A 19,055-nucleotide genomic window follows, 5' to 3' on the forward strand; every position below is an offset into this window, starting at 1 on the left:
ATTTGCAGACTCGCATTTGTGAGACAAAGCTCGCATTTGCGATGCCAGGCTTTCAGGTGAAGTTCTGCATCTGCGGACACTCCTTTTGCACCTGCGACATCCGCTTCTGCGCAAAATGGCCGCACATGCGAAGACCCCAGGCCAGCCCAGTCCCGCATCTGCGTGATTTGGTGCGCATCTGCGGACACGCTTCTACGCTCGAAGCCTTGACACGCCTGGGCACATCTTCCATGGAAGGCTCGCATCTGCGAGCTTGCACTTGCAGGGAAAAATCCGCAGGTGCGATTACAACAGCAGGAAACAAATTCAGATTTTGCTTAAGTTTAATTCTTGATCCGATTTCAATCTGTATCACTCTCGGGGTACTCGAGACCCCGTACGAATATACCAGTCCAATAACAAAATACATACTTACTCGGGGTCTCGTATCACGTCAAATAACGCTGAAATTACAATTCACACTCTGATTCAAACTTTGAATTTTAAACGTTTCAATTGGCAAACCTCATGCCAAAACATATTAAATGAATCCGGAATGACTTCAAATTTGGCACACAAGTCATAAATGACATAACGGAGCTGTTCAAATTTCCAGAATCGGATTCCGGCTCCGTTATCAAAAAGTCAACCCCGTGGTCAAACTTGAAAATCTTTAGCCTTTAAATTACTAGTTTCCATTAAATGGTCATGACTTGAGCTAGGGATCTCCAAATTAATTTCCTGGCATACGCCCAAGTCCCAAATCATGATACGGAGCTACCGAAACTGCCAAAACACTGATCCGGGTCTGTTTGCTCAAAATATTGATCAAAGTCAACTCGGTTGAGTTTTAAGGCTCTATTTCACATTTTAATCCATTTTTCACATGAAAACTTTTTGAAAACTTTTACGGACTGCGCACGCAAGTCGAGGAATGATAAATGGTATTTTTCGAGGTCTTAGAACACAAAATTACTTATTAAATTTAAAGATGATATTTTGGGTCATCACACATTTCTAACCTTGTAAGAGGGAGTTAACCCCATAGGTGAACTAAATTATGGTGTGCTTCTATTTGTGGGAGCTACATACGCACGAGGTGATAAGAGTCCGTACGTAGCTACTAGCTATGCCTATGTTCGGGTAGGTTTAGGCTCACATCATGCCTTGTTGATATTGTTATTGATTTATATTTATTGTCTGCCTTGAGAGGGAGCGAGATTGAGTTTGCTTATTAAATGTTTTGAAAGGAGTTGAAATTGAAGAACGTAAGATATAAAAGGTTTCGTTTGAACTTTGTAATTTCGAAAAGGATTGATTTATATGATAATAGCTTAAGAAATCTATGTGTAACCACGTCGCATGTATGTTTCGCGAGCGAGGTAATTTCCTTAAAAAAAAGCTACAAGCTGAATTTCCCTTATTTTGAAAAGAATCAAGAAAGAGATATGATTTTAATGTTAAATTTATATTTGACCGCGTCGCAAGTATGATCCGCGAGCGGGGAGATTCCTTAAATTTATATTTGACCGCGTCGCACGTATGATTCGCGAGCGGGGTATTTCCTTCTACCACTCTTATGGGATCGGGCCATTCGCCTCGGCAGGATTTATGTACCACACTCTCATGGGAGCGGGCCGTTCGCCTCGGCAGGTTAATAGATGCATCTATGGTTCGTACCGTTCGACCCTCGGCAGTGCACAATTTACTTTTATGTTGGATCAGGTCGTACGCCTCGGCATTTCCTATATATATATTATCCTCATGGAATCATGCATAACGTTTGGCAAGATGCCAGTGTATCTGAGGGTTTTTTCCTGATTTGGATTATGACAACCTCTTTGATGAAATCCACTATATCTATATATATGCTCCGGTTACGGAGGGAACTTGCCAGTTGAGAGCTTGAGTAAATTGCAAAGAGGAAAATTGTACTACGTAATTTATACTTATTTGTTTCATATATTTACTCTGTCTCACATTCATTCACTTCTTTACTGTACCTGATATTATTGGACCACTATTAAGTGTCAAAGTCGACCCCTCGTTACTACTTCTTCGGGGTTAGGCGGGATACTTACTGGGTACACGTTAATTTACGTACTCATACTACACTTCCTGAACATTTTTGTACATGTGCATATATGACTAGTAGCTTGGCGGGCGCTGAGGTGTGGTTAAATGCGGAGACTTAGGTGAGTTGCATTCCCATCTAAGATCCGCAGCCAACTGTCACGACCCCAAATTCCTTCCGTAGGATGTCGTAATGGCACCCAGTCTCTAAGACTAGGTAAGCCTATCAATGCGGAATAATAATAATAAATATCTGAAATAAATAAACTACAATTCAAATAATTTCAACTCCCAAAACCCGGTAGAAATAAGTCACAAGCTTCTAAGAATTTATTCTCTATGTCTCTATACATCATAGTCTAAAGCAAATAAGGAAGACAATATAGTAAGATAGAAGGGGACTCCGGAGTCTGCGGACGCTGGCAGATATACCTCGAAGTCTCCTCGTACAGCTAGTTTACTGATGCGTGGGCTGGTAAAATGTACCTGGATCTGCACATAAAGATGTGCAGAAGCGTAGTATGAGTACACCACAGCGGTACCCAGTAAGTGCCAAGCCTAACCTCGGTAGAGTAGTGACGAGGTCAGGTGAGGCCCTACTGAAATATAATAATGGAATGGTAAAATGTATAACAATATAGTAAAATAAAATGATACTGGAAATGAATCAAATAGTATGTCACATTTAATGACACCAAATAATTGCAAATAATATCTCCTGGAATCAAAACAGAATTTTCTTCAACTTTATGAAAACCACAACAATTAATCGAAGGCAATTATGGCCATAAATCAATATTAACAAGGGCACTACCGAGGTACCGCCTCGTAGTCCCAAATTATAAATAATTTCACAATATCTCATTTTCTTATATTACCGCGGGAGCCTTACACAATTTATTTAAAGAAAACATTTTTTTTTCCAAAATAGCATCCCGCGTTTTAGCCACCCTTATCACACCGCATGACTTCTAGTAGTCACCCCTGCTAGCCACGCGTATCAAGCCACCCTTATCTCACCGCATGCGTTTCAACACCCAGACCTTATACTTTATATTAATAATATTTAACTTAAAGAAGACCAACATTCAAATAATGCACAGTATGAAAGAAACCAAGTTTCAATTAAACATGTAAAGCAATTAGCAGAAAAAAGGCAAACAAATTTAAAATATATATCACAGATCAATGATGAAGAATATAACAAAATGAAATAATTTAATAAATGCGCAACAATGATCTACATAATTTAAAAATATAATCTTTCACATTTAGCTCGTGTACACACTCGTCACCTCGTGTACACGACTTTGAACGGAGCACTTTTCTAGGTCAATCTGGTCTTAATAGTTGTTCATAATCAACTACTAAATCGTCAATTAACTTCATGTTAACAAAAATCTCATTTCAAACCTTCACAATACTGATAACGAGATACGAGGTATGAAGACCTCATAATTATTTACCCGAATTAATGAGTCACATTTAACGTCACCTGGGCGGGAACCTACCTTATAGGTTAAAACTCAATAATTACAACACAAAATTGGCAAGTTTGCACAGAGATTTTCATATAGAAGTTTCAAATAAGCCTAACAGGCATGACTCCCTATTAGTACTATAGTACAAATTTAATTTCACAAGGGAGAACTTAAACACAAGAATTTTCCTCACAAGGATCTCGTCCTTATATAACTTCCACCGCAGCTCGTATCCCGGTTTAAACATATCAATTTATATAAAAATGTGAGGATCTCGTCCTCAGTTCTGAATCACAAGTAATATACACATCATGCCAATTGAAAATTTCCAAAAGCCACATTTTGCCTCGCAGCTCTTATTAGTGACCAACACGAAATGATAGGCGTAGTTATCTCCATAAAATCTCCCAACAGGGGTAAATACATAAGTAGATTATAGAATTATGAAGCTCACTCATAAGTGGAGCATAATAGGAGGACTCGTTTCGATATTGAGAACCGAATCAAGTTAAGGAAATTATTCCTTTATATTAAATCGAGGTCGTACCTGTAACGACACCATCTGATGAAGCAACCTCTGCCATACCGTAAAACAAATATGTTAACGGCTGGGTCTCCACCTCTAGGACTCCTTCTACCCATCTGTCCTCCACCCCTAACTGGTCGTGTGGGTGGTGTAGTAACTGCAATGGGGCACGTAGCCTGAGTGCTTTGATAAAATAAGTCTCTCCCAAGTTTGGGACAATTTTCTCATGATGTTCCTAGTATCACCGTATTCACAACAACCCCTTTGCAGGTTAGGCTGCTCATATCGAGTCTGTGCCAAATAACTGGAATAACCATTGTAGGAACTCATGTCGGTAGTGCATTAAAAGAACTTACTGGAGCACCCCGAGTAATCCAATGTGCGGACTGGGCTGGCCGACTACCCGAGCCCCTGCCATAATGATTTATACTTGCAGAGTAGAATCCACTGAATCCCCCAGAACCTCGAGACATCTTGGTCTCCTTAGTTTCCTTTTTCCTCATCCCGAACACATTCTAATATCTTGGTAATTTGTATAACTTGTAGAAATGAAGTATCAGCTTGTAGCTCCCGAGTCGTACAAAATTTTACGATCATAATTGAGTCCTTTAATGAGTCTATGGACTCACCTTCTGGTTGTAGGAAGCAAAGTAGGAGTATGACGGGCTAACTTATTGAACTTGATGGAATATTCTGACACAGTCAATGGTGACCTGATGCAACTGTTCAAACCCTATGCGCCACGCATTACGGAGAGTCCGGGAAACAAACTCCTTCAAAAGCGTTTCTGAGAACTGAGCCAAATGGGCGGTGTTGCATTGGCTGGTCTACCCTCTTCATAGGCTTGCCATGAACACTGGTGGAGAATTATCTCTCCCAAGGCAAATTTCTTCTTTTGTTATGCTGACTCAACACTATTGAGCTGACCAATTTCTTAACATACTCTTCGATTCTTCTTTGGGGTAACCCTTACCCCTATTTATACTCAACGATCACAAAAGTAGAGCTCCATACAGACAAATCTTATCACGAACCACATAGTCCAGACTCTCGTCAACAAGTGTACTTTCTCTGAAGCACCCCAAAATCCGCAACAGTGATGTCCACGCTGAGTAGACCTTCTACAAATTTAGAGTTGTTTCTATAACTCCTTTGGTATTGAATTATAGGATTATTAAGGAGGCGGACATACCGCAAGTCCCAACCTTATCCTCTACAAAATCTCAGGTCTTAAACATGTATAAATTTTAGGGAACCTTTCACTACCACATATATACATTTCAGGCCAAAACTGATATAGCACATGACCCCGCAATCCACCTATTGGTAGTGGACTCCCCCCACTCTGCGCGAAGTCATAGGTCACAACGTCCGATGATCCACAATAATAACCTTCACAGCTTGTATAAATCAACCAGACGCCAACGTCTGTTGCACCCCTGCATGATTCACTAAGTGATCTCTCAATACGCCTGCATCTTCAGTCGGAACCACACGTTGAGGCAATGTTTGAGCATCTCTGGCTCCCTCATAGTCCATCTACGGCATCACGAACCGTCGACGCACAACTGATACCGAGTGCGCAATGTCATATACGAGTGGATACAAAGGAATATAAGATATATGTTTCAAGCTAAATCAATGTCGCACGATAAGGAATCAAAGAAGTGAATATTTTCTAACAGTTCCATAGCCTCTCGAAGATAATTACAGACGTCTCCGTACCGATCTGCAAGACTCTACTAAACCTGCTTGTGACTCATCACACCTATGAACCTAATGCTCTGATACCAACTTGTCACGACCCCAAATTCCCTTCGTAGGATGTCGTGATGGCACCTAGTCTCTAAGACTAGGAAAGCCTATCAATGCGGAATAATAATAATAATAATAAATATCTCAAATAAATAAACTACAATTCAAACAATTTCAACTCCCAAAACCTGGTAGAAAGAAGTCACAAGCTTCTAAGAATTTATTCTCTATGTCTCTATACATCAGAGTCTAAAGCAAATAAGGAAGACAACATAGTAAGATAGAAGGGAACTCAAGAGTCTGCGGACGCTGGCAGATATACCTCGAAGTCTCCTCGTACAGCTAGTTTACTGATGCGTGGTCTCATAAGATGTACTTGGATCTCCACATGAAGATATGCAGAAGCGAAGTATGAGTACACCACAGCGGTACCCAGTAAGTACCAAGCCTAACCTCGGTAGAGTAGTGACGAGGTCAGGTGAGGCCCTACTGAAATATAATAATGGAATGGCAAAATGTTTAACAATATAATAAAATAAAATGACACTGGAAATGAATCAAATAGTATGTCACATTTAATGACACCAAATAATTGCAAATAATATCTCGTGGAATCAAAACAGAATTTCCTTCAACTTTATGAAAATCACAACAATTAATCGAAGGCAACTATGGCCATAAATCAATATTAACAAGGGCACTACTGAGGTACCGCCTCGTAGTCCCAAATTATAAATAATTTCACAATATCTCATTTCCTTATATCACCGCGGGAGCCTTCACAATTTATTTAAAGAAAATATTTTTTTTTTCCGTAATAGCATCTCGCATTTTAGCCATCCTTATCACACCACATGACTTCTAGTAGTCACCCCTACTAGCCACGCGTATCAAGCCACCCTTATCTCACCGCATGCGTTTCAACACCCAGACCTTATACTACAACATGCGTATCAATATCACAATATATCACAATTTGCACCTTAAGTGCCCAATATTTCAATTTTCCACGAAAAAAAATCTCACGGAAATATTCAAGAATAAATAATTTAGGAAAATAATATTCCAAATTTTTAATATGTTGCTTCAATATCAAAATTAAAAATGTCAAATACCTTATATTAATAATATTTAATTTAAAGAAAACCAACCTTCAAATAATGCACAGTATGAAAGAAACCAAGTTTCAATTAAACATGTAAAACAATTAGCAGAAAAAAAGGCAAACAAATTTAAAATATATATCACAAATCAATGATGAAGAATATAACAAGATAAAATAATTTAATAAATGCGCAACAATGATCTACACAATTTAAAAATATAATCTTTCATATTTAGCCCGTGTACACGACTTTGAACGGAGCACCTTTCTAGGTCAATCTGGTCTTAATAGTTGTTCATAATGAACTACTAAATCGTTAATAAACTTCATGTTAACAAAAATCTCATTTCAAACCTTCACAATACTGATAACGAGATACGAGGCATGAAGACCTCATAATTATTTACCCGAATTAATGAGTCACATTTAACATCACCTGGGCGGGAACCTACCTCGTAGGTTAAAACTCAATAATTACAACACAAAATTGGCAGGTATGCACAGAGAATTTCATATAGAATTTTCAAATAAGCCTAACAGGCATGACTCCCTATTAGTACTATAGTACAAATTTAATTTCACAAGGGAGAACTTAAACACAAGAATTTTCCTCACAAGGATCTCGTCCTTATATAACTTCCACCGCAGCTCGTATCCCTGTTTAAACATATCAATTTATATAAAAATGTGAGGATCTCGTCCTCAGTTCTGAATCACAAGTAATATGCACATCGTGCCAATTGAAAATTTCCATTTTCTCCTTTTAAATAATTTCGGTTACACCAAATCACAACACATAATGAACCCCACACCGGTAGGGCATATAATTCATAATTTGCAATTAATTATTCGAAATTTACATAAAAAATTACCGAAATAAGTAACAGAAAGCCACAATTAGCCTCGCAGCTCTTATTAGTGGCTAACACGAAATGATAGGCGTAGTTATCTCCATAAAATATCCCAACAGGGGTAAACACATAAGTAGATTATAGAATTATGAAGCTCACTCATAAGTGGAGCACAATAGGAGGACTCGTTTCGATATTGAGAACTGAATCAAGTTAAGGAAATTATTCCTTTATATTAAATCGAGGTCGTACCTGTAACGACACCATCTGATGTAGCAACCTCTGCCATACCGTAAAACAAATATATTAACGGATGGGTCTTCACCTCTAGGACGCCTTCTACCCGTCTGTCCTCCACCCCTAACTGGTCGTGTGGGTGACGTAGTAACTGCAATGGGGCACGTAGCCTGAGTGCTTTGATGAAATAAGTCTCTCCCAAGTGTGGGATAATTTTCTCATGATGTGCCTAGTATCACCGTATTCACAACAACCCCTTTGCGGGTTAGGCTGTTCATATCGAGTCTGTGCCAAATAACTGGAATAACCATTGTAGAAACTCATGTCGGTGGTGCATTAAAGGAATTTACTGGAGCACCCCAAGTAATCTGATGTACGGACTGGGCTGGCCGAGTGCCTGAGCCCCTGCCATAATGATTTATACTTGCAGACTAGAATCCACTGAATCCCCCAGAACCTCGAGACGTCTTGGTCTCCTTGGTTTCCTTTTTCCTCACCCCGAACACATTCTAATGTCTTGGTAATTTGTATAACTCGCAGAAATGAAGTATCAGCTTGTATCTCCCGAGTCGTACAAAATTTTACGATCATAATTGAGTCCTTTAATGAGTCTACGGACTCTCCCTCTAGTTGTAGGAAGCAAAGTAGGAGTATGACAAAAACTTGATGGAATATTCTGACACCGTCAATGGTGACCTGACGCAACTGTTCAAACCCTATGCGCCACGCATTACGGAGAGTCTCTGAAACAAACTCCTTCAAAAGCGTTTCTGAGAACTGAGCCAAGTGGGCGGTGTTGCATTGGCTGGTCTGCCCTCTTCATAGGCTTGCCACGAACACTGGTGGAGAATTATCTCTCCCAAGGCAAATTTCTTCTTTTGTTATGCTGACTTAACACTATTGAGCTGACCAATTTCTTAACATACTCTTCGATTCTTCTTTGGGGTAACCCTTACCCCTATTTATACTTAACTATCACAAAATTAGAGCTCCATACAGACAAATCTTATCACGAACCACATAGTCCAGACTCTCGTCAACAAGTGTACTTCCTCCGAAGCACCCCAAAATCCGCAACAGTGACGTCCACGCTGAGTAGACCTTCTACAAATTTAGAGTTGTTTCTATAACTCCTTTGGTATTGAAGTATAAGATTATTAATGAGGCGGAGATACCGCAAGTCCCAACCTTATCCTCTACAAAATCTTAGGTCTTAAACATGTGTAAATTTTAGGGAACCTTTCACTACCACATATATACATTTCAGGCCAAAACTGATATTACACATGACCCCGCAAGCCACCCATTTGTAGTGGACTCCCCCCACTTGGCACAAAGTCATAGGTCACACCGTCCGATGATCCACAATAATAACCTTCACATATTGTATAAATCAACCAGATGCCAACGTCTGTTGCACCCCCGCATGATTCACTAGGTGATCTCTCAATACGCCCGCATCTTCAGTCGGAACCACACGTTGAGGCAATGTTTGAGCATCTCTGGCTCCCTCATAGTCCATCTACTGCATCACAAACCGTCGACACACAACTGATATCGAGTGCGCAATGTCATATACGAGTGGATACAAAGGAATATAAGATATATGTTTCAAGCTAAATCAATGCCGCACGATAAGGAATCAAAGAAGTGAATATTTCCTAACAGTTCCATAGCCTCTCGAAGATAAGTACAGATGTCTCCGTACCGATATGCAAGACTCTACTAAACCTGCTTGTGACTCATGACACCTATGAACCTAGTGCTCTGATCCCAACTTGTCACGACCCCAAATTCCCTTCATAGGATGTCGTGATGGCACCTAGTCTCTAAGACTAGGTAAGCCTATCGATGCGGAATAATAATAATAAATATCTGAAATAAATAAACTATAATTCAAATAATTTCAACTCCTAAAACCAGGTAGAAATAAGTCACAAGCTTCTAAGAATTTATTCTCTATGTCTCTATACATCAGAGTCTAAAGCAAATAAGGAAGACAACATAGTAAGATAGAAAGGGACTCCGGAGTCTGCGGACGCTGGCAGATATACCTCGAAGTCTCCTCGTACAGCTAGTTTACTGATGCGTGGTCTGATAAGATATACCTGGATCTGCACATGAAGATGTGCAGAAGCGTAGTATGAGTACACCACAGCGGTACCCAGTAAGTGTCAAGCATAACCTCGGTAGAGTAGTGACAAGGTCAGGTGAGGCCCTACTGGAATATAATAATGGAATGGTAAAATATTTAACAATATAGTAAAATAAAATGACACTGGAAATGAATCAAATAGTATGTCACATTTAATGACATCAAATAATTGCAAATAATATCTCGTGAAATCAAAACAGAATATCCTTCAACTTTAAGAAAATCACAACAATTAATCAATGGCAACTATGGCCATAAATCAATATTAACAAGGGCACTACCGAGGTACCACCTCGTAGTCCCAAATTATAAATAATTTCACAATATCTCATTTCCTTATATCACCGCGGGAGCCTTCACAATTTATTTAAAGAAAACATTTTTTTTCCGAAATAGCATCCCGCGTTTTAGCCACCCTTATCACACCGCATGACTTCTAGTAGTCACCCCTACTAGCCACGTGTATCAAGCTACCCTTATCTCACTGCATGCGTTTCAACACCCAGATCTTATACCACCGCATGCGTATCAATATAACAATTTGCACCTCAAGTGCCCAATATTTCAATTTTCCACGAAAAATAATCTCACGGAAATATTCAAGAATAAATAATTCTGGAAAATAATATTCCAAAATTTTAATACGTTGCTTCAATATCAAAATTAAAAATGTCAAATACTTTATATTAATAATATTTAATTTAATAAAACCAATATTCAAATAATGCACAGTATGAAAGAAACCAAGTTTCAATTAAACATGTAAAATAATTAGCAGAAAAAAGGCAAACAAATTTAAAATATATATCACAGATCAATGATGAAGAATATAACAAGATGAAATAATTTAATAAATGCGCAACAATGATCTACATAATTTAAAAATATAATCTTTCACATTTAGCTCGTGTACACACTCGTCACCTCGTGTACACGACTTTGAACGGAGCACCTTTCTAGGTCAATCTGGTCTTAATAGTTGTTCATAATCAACTACTAAATCGTCAATTAACTTCATGTTAACAAAAATCTCATTTCAAACCTTCACAATACTGATAACGAGATACGAGGCATGAAGACCTCATAATTATTTACCCGAATTAATGAGTCACATTTAACGTCACCTGGGCGGGAACCTACCTCATAGGTTAAAACTCAATAATTACAACACAAAATTGGCAGGTATGCACAGAGAATTTCATATAGAATTTTCAAATAAGCCTAACAGGCATGACTCCCTATTAGTACTATAGTACAAATTTAATTTCACAAGGGAGAACTTAAACATAAGAATTTTCCTCACAAGGATCTCGTCCTTATATAACTTCCACCGCAGCTTGTATCCCTGTTTAAACATATCAATTTATATAAAAATGTGAGGATCTCGTCCTCAGTTCTGAATCACAAGTAATATGCACATCGTGCCAATTGAAAATTTCCATTTTCTCCTTTTAAATAATTTCGGTTATACCAAATCACAACACATAATGAACCCCACACCGGTAGGGCATATAATTCATAATTTGCAATTAATTATTCGAAATTTACATCAAAAATTACCGAAATAAGTAACAGAAAGCCACATTTAGCCTCGCAGCTCTTATTAGTGACCAACACGAAATGATAGGCATAGCTATCTCCATAAAATCCCCCAACAGGGGTAAACACATAAGTAGATTATAGAATTATGAAGCTCACTCATAAGTGGAGCACAATAGGAGGACTCGTTTCAATATTGAGAACCGAATCAAGTTAAGGAAATTATTCCTTTATATTAAATCGAGGTCGTACCTGTAACGACACCATCTGATGTAGCAACCTCTGCCATACCGTAAAACAAATATATTAATGGCTGGGTCTCTACCTCTAGAACGCCTTCTACCCGTCTGTCCTCCACCCCTAACTGGTCGTGTGGGTGGTGTAGTAACTGCAATGGGGCACGTAGCCTGAGTGCTTTGATGAAATAAGTCTCTCCAAAGTTTGGGACAATTTTCTCATGATGTGCCTAGTATCACCGTATTCATAACAACCCCTTTGCGAGTTAGGCTGCTCATATCGAGTCTGTGCCAAATAACTGGAATAACCATTGTAGGAACTCATGTCGATGGTGCATTAAAAGAACTTACTGGAGCACCCCGAGTAATCCGATGTGCGGACTAGGCTGGCCGACTGCCCGAGCCCCTGCCATAATGATTTATACTTGCAGAGTAGAATCCACTGAATCCCCCAGAACCTCAAGATGTCTTGGTCTCCTTAGTTTCCTTTTTCCTCACCCCGAACACATTCTAATATCTTGGTAATTTGTATAACTAGTAGAAATGAAGTATCAGCTTGTAGCTCCCGAGTCGTACAAAATTTTACGATCATAATTGAGTCCTTTAATGAGTCTATGGACTCACCTTCTGGCTGTAGGAAGCAAAGTAGGAGTATGACGGGTTAACTTATTGAACTTGATGGAATATTCTAACACTGTCAATGGTGACCTGACGCAACTGTTCAAACCCTATGCGCCACGCATTACGGAGAGTCCGGGAAACAAACTCCTTCAAAAGCGTTTCTGAGAACTGAGCCAAGTGGACGGTGTTGCATTGGCTGGTCTGCCCTCTTCATAGGCTTGCCACGAACACTGGTGGAGAATTATCTCTCCCAAGGCAAATTTCTTCTTTTGTTATGCTGACTCAACACTATTGAGCTGATCAATTTCTTAACATACTCTTCGATTCTTCTTTGGGGCAACCCTTACCCCTATTTATACACAACGATCATAAAACTAGAGCTCCATACAGACAAATCTTATCACGAACCATATAGTCATCTCTTCAACAAGTGTACTTCCTCCGAAGAACCCCAAAATCCGCAACAGTGACGTCCACGCTGAGTAGACCTTCTACAAATTTAGAGTTGTTTCTATAACTCCTTTGGTATTGAAGTATAGGATTATTAAGGAGGCGGACATACCGCAAGTCCCAACCTTATCCTCTACAAAATCTCAGGTTTTAAGCATGTGTAAATTTTAGGGAACCTTTCACTACCACATATATACATTTCAGGCCAAAACTGATATAACACATGACTCCGCAATCCACCCATTGGTAGTGGACTCCCTCCATTCGGCGCGAAGTCATAGGTCACAACGTCCGATTATCCACAATAATAACCTTCACATCTTGTATAAATCAACCAGACGCCAACGTCTGTTGCACCGCTGTATGATTCACTAGGTGATCTCTCAATACGCCCGCATCTTTAGTCGGAACCACACATTGAGGCAATGTTTGAGCATCTCTGGCTCCCTCATAGTCCATCTACGGCATCACGAACCGTCGACGCACAACTGATACCGAGTGCGCATTGTCATATATGAGTGGATACAAAGGAATATAAGATATATGTTTCAAGCTAAATCAATGTCGCACGATAAGAAATCAAAGAAGTGAATATTTCCTAACAGTTCCATAGCCTCTCGAAGATAAGTACAGACGTCTCTGTACCGATCTGCAAGACTCTAGTAAACCTGCTTGTGACTCATGACGCCTATGAACCTAGTGCTCTGATACCAACTTGTCACGACCCCAAATTCCCTTCGTAGGATGTCGTGATGGCACCTAGTCTCTAAGACTAGGTAAGCCTATCAATGCGGAATAATAATAATAAATATCTAAAATAAATAAACTACAATTCAAATAATTTCAACTCCCAAAACCAGGTAGAAATAAGTTACAAGCTTCTAAGAATGTATTCTCTATGTTTCTATACATCAGAATCTAAAGCAAATAAGGAAGACAACATAGTAAGATAGAAGGGGACTCCGGAGTCTGCGGACGCTGGCAGATATATCTCGAAGTCTCCTCGTACAGCTAGTTTACTGATGCGTGGTCTGATAAGATATACCTGGATCTGCACATGAAGATGTACAGAAGCGTAGTATGAGTACACCACAGCGGTACCCAGTAAGTGCCAAGCCTAACCTCGGTAGAGTAGTGACGAGGTCAGGTGAGGCCCTACTGGAATATAATAATGGAATGGTAAAATGTTTAACAATATAGTAAAATAAAATGATACTGGAAATAAATCAAATAGTATGTCACATTTAATGACATCAAATAATTGCAAATAATATCTCGTGGAATCAAAACAGAATTTCCTTCAACTTTAAGAAAATCATAACAATTAATCGAAGGCAACTATGGCCATAAATCAATATTAACAAGGGCACTACCAAGGTACCGCCTCGTAGTCCTAAATTATAAATAATTTCACAATATCTCATTTCCTTATATCACCGCGGGAGCCTTCACAATTTATTTAAAGAAAATATTTTTTTTTCCGAAATGGCATCCTGCGTTTTAGCCACCCTTATCACACTGCATGACTTCTAGTAGTCACCCCTACTAGCCACGCGTATCAAGCCACCCTTATCTCACCGCATGCGTTTCAACACCCAGACCTTATACCACTGCATGCGTATCAATATCACAATATATCACAATTTGCACCTCAAGTGCCCAATATTTCAATTTTCCATGAAAAAAAATCTCACAAAAATATTCAAGAATAAATAATTCAGGAAAATAATATTTCAAATTTTTAATATGTTGCTTCAATATCAAAATTAAAAATGTCAAATACTTTATATTAATAATATTTAATTTAAAGAAAACCAACCTTCAAATAATGCACAATATGAAAAAAACCAAGTTTCAATTAAACAGGTAAACAAATTAGCAGGAAAAAGGCAAACAAATTTAAAATATATATCACAGATCAATGATGAAGAATATAACAAGATAAAATAATATAATAAATGCGCAACAATGATCTACCCAATTTAAAAATATAATCTTTCATATTTAGCCCGTGTACACACTCGTCACCTCGTGTACACGACTTTCAACACATTTCAATAATCACATTAATATCAATTCTTGGGGAAATTTTCCCCACACAAGGTTAGACCAGTCACTTACCTCGACTTGCTCCAATTTAACCAAGTATTATTCTTTTTCCTCGATTTTCTGACTCCGATCGACTCGTATCTAGTCATAATTAATTCGATATAGTCAACAAAAATTATAGTAATCAATTTCATAAGAAAATATTACATTTTCATTAAAATCTGAAATTAGCTCAAAATTTGTCCGTGGGGCCCACATCTCGGAATCCAGCGAAACGTACAAAATCTGACAACCCTTTCAATTACGAGTCCACCCATACCAATTTTACCAAAATCCGATAACAACTCGACCTCCAAATCTTAAATTTTCGTTTTTGGAAGATTTTACAAAAATCTTGATTTTTCTTCCATAAATTCACGGATTCGTGATGTAATGAGTATGGAATCATGAAATATAATCAATATAGGATAAGGAACACTTACCCCAATATTTTTCAGTGAAAATCGCCCAAGAACCGTGCTCCAAAAATTCAAAACGAAATGAATGAGATGACCATTTTTGGTCCTTAAGTTTCTGCCAATCCGTCACTAAAAGTCCATTTTCCGGTCACTAAAAGTCCATTTTCCATCACTAAAAGTCCACCAGAAACTGCTCTACCAGCCTTGCTTCAATTGATCATAACTTTATGTACAAATATCCAAATAATAAATGGTTTAAATTTCTGAAAATTAGAATCAACCAACTACAACTCTTATGTTTTGCATCGTTTCTGATTCCTTATGAATTATGAGATATAAGCATCCAAAGTCGGCTCCATGCATCAGAATTTCTGAAAAAACTGCTCTACCAGCCTTCATTCAATCCATCATAACTTTATGGAAACTAGAGCCAAATAACTACAACTTTCATGTTTTGACAATATTTCGATTCCTTATGAATTAAGAGATATAAGCTTCCAAAGTTGGCTCCACACACCAGAAATTTCTCGCGAAATTTCTGCAAATTTCCAGCAACCTTCTTTGTCCGAAATCCATTCCGTTTACCTTCCGAATTCCACCCGAGACCCTCGGGAGCTTAACTAATTATTCCAACATGTCCCAAAATATAATACGAACTTAGTCGAGGCTTCAAACCACATTAAACAATATCAAAACGACTAATCACACCTCAAATCAAAATCTATGAACTTTGAACTTTCAAATTCTATATCTTGTGCCGAAACACATCAAATCAATTCGGAATGACTTCAAATTTTGCACACAAGTCATAAATGACATAACAGACCTATTCAAATTTCCAGAATCGGATTCTGACCTCGATATCAAAAAGTCAACCCCCCGGTCAAACTTCCCAAAAATTTAACTTTTGGCATTTCAAGCCTAATTCTACTACGGACTTTCAAATAAAATTTCGATCACACTCCTAAGTCCAAAATTATCATACGGAGCTGTTGGAATCATCAAAATTCTATTTCGGGGTCGTTTGCACATAATTTAACATCCGGTCACTATTTGAACTTAAACTTTAAATTTTTCATCAAAATTCCATATCTCGGGCTAGGGACTTCGGAATTTGATTCCGGGTATACGCCCAAGTCTCAATTCATGATACGGACCTACCAAAACTGTCAAAAAACTGATCCGAGTCCGTTTGCTCAAAATATTGACCAAAGTCAATCCAGTTGTGTTTTAAACATCTAATTCACATTTTAATCCATTTTTCACCTGAAAAATTTCCGAATTTGTTTTTACGGACTGCACGCGCAAGTCGATTAATGGTAAATAGTGCTTAGATCATATAATTAATCATTAAATTTAAAGATGACATTTTGGGTCATCACACCAACAGAGTCCTTTCAAAGTTACTTATGTATTTTCCTGTCTAATTTGTATTCTGGACAAGTGTTGTATTTTATTTTATCTTCGTAGTTGATGCTCATGTACTTGTGACACCGGATTTTGGGGTGATTATGGGTTGTCTTGTATTGAAATTGTTAAAAATATTATTATTTACTTTGTAAACTCCATCTTTTGCTATTTAATTGAAGGAAAATATGATTTCAAAAGTTACAAAATGAGAACCTAATTAAGTATTTATTGTTGGCTTGCCTGACAGTGGAGTCTGGCGCCATCACGGCCTTTATGGATTTTGGGTCGTGACAGTTTTGACTGTTCAAAAAGAAAAACTAAGACTAAAAGAATTAAAATAATGAAATAAAATTTTAGTCATCGTTGTGGATTTTATTGTCGATCCGACTCGTTGTGAATTTTTGCGACAAGAAAAATAACGAATAATGCATAAAAGAAGTCAACAATTTCCATAGTCACAACCACAACAATCCCCGACCCCATTCACTCTATACTATAATAATTTTAGTGTATTTGGAAACAACATACCTCCCTACTAAGGTATTATGCTATTTACCGTAGTTTCACTTTTTATGTATTTTAAATTAATGTATTTTTAATTTTAACGTATTTCCAATTTTAATGTATTTTCATTTAATATATTTTAAATTTTAGCAACAACTAATATTTTATATTCGCACCTTTCAATTTTAGCAATATCTAGTATTTTATATTTTCACCATTTATATTTTGAGAAGATTATAAATTTTTTGTACAATTATAACTTATAATAAAATTAACTTACAATTTTACATTAAAAAAAAAATAAATGCACAAAAATTAATTTATTAAAATTATACGCCAAATTTAAGATGTAAAATTAATATTATAATATATTACATAATAATTAGGTATAGATAAAGAGATAAATTAAAAAAATAAAATAATAAAAATAATAATAAAGTAATAAGGAATAGTAATTGAAGAGATGAATTGTGTCAGTCCAAATTTGAAGTGTCACTATTCATTCCTCATTTTACAGCCAAAAATGCAGCAGCGTTGGAGACCAATTACTCCAAAAATCACCTGCATTATAGAAAATACAGTTGACGTTGGAGATGCCCTTAGTAGGTGTGTGCGTTAAAAGAAACACCTAAACTCAAAAATCTAATTTTTAATCTATATATATCTATATTATATTGATGGAAAAAGGTCAAAAACACCAATAACCTATTAGAAATAGCTTTAAAAGTATCTTCCTTTAACCTATTGGATAAAAAATATCCATCCATAACTCAAAAATAAATGTTTAGTTCTTACTCCTTCTTATTGTTATACTAATATACTTTTTATATATTTTGTTTGAATCAAGTTTATGCCACTTAATAAGCAATGAATGCAATTTGTTCAAGATCGACTTAATGATGCCTACATATTTGAGGTAGAGAACTTTCTTGGATTATGTTTTTACAAGATTGAGAGAAACACAAGAAATATGTTATACATGCGTCAAATATTGTAATGCATCTTCAGGAGTTCGTAAGATGGTTAAGTCACATTTAATAGTACATGAAATAATTCAAAGTTATACTTTTTGGTATCCCCACCAGAAAAGGTTAAATGAGCCACAGTTAGACTCTAAATTTATAGATGACAATGACATCGAATAGGATAATGACGAGGAGGAGGATTGCATGTTATATTGGAAGCTCCATAAGTTTCTTGAATCTTGCAAAAGTTGTGGTGTATCTAGATGAAAGGAGATAAACGTAATAGGGAAATAAAATTTAAAAATAGAAAAGGAAGTACCGTACAAGATTTTACATTATTTTCCTCTAAAGCCAAGACTTCAAAGAATGGTTCATGTCCTTAAAGACTTCTTCATATGATACGGCATCATGTCAAAAGAGTCGATGATGAAATAATAGGCTTGGATTATTTAACTTGATGAACTTCATCAATCTTTTGCATTGAATCCTCGTAATATTTAACTTGGACTTACTAGTGATGGTTTTCAACCATTTAAAAATTCCAAAACCTCGTATATCATTTGATATGTGATACTTATTCCTTATAATTTACAACCTTGGTTATGTATAAATATGAGCGGATCTGTGAAGACTAATAAAGGTGCCATGCCACCCGATAACT

The sequence above is a fragment of the Nicotiana tomentosiformis genome, chromosome 12, assembly GCF_000390325.3.
Source record: "Nicotiana tomentosiformis chromosome 12, ASM39032v3, whole genome shotgun sequence".
Lineage (NCBI taxonomy): Eukaryota > Viridiplantae > Streptophyta > Magnoliopsida > Solanales > Solanaceae > Nicotiana > Nicotiana tomentosiformis.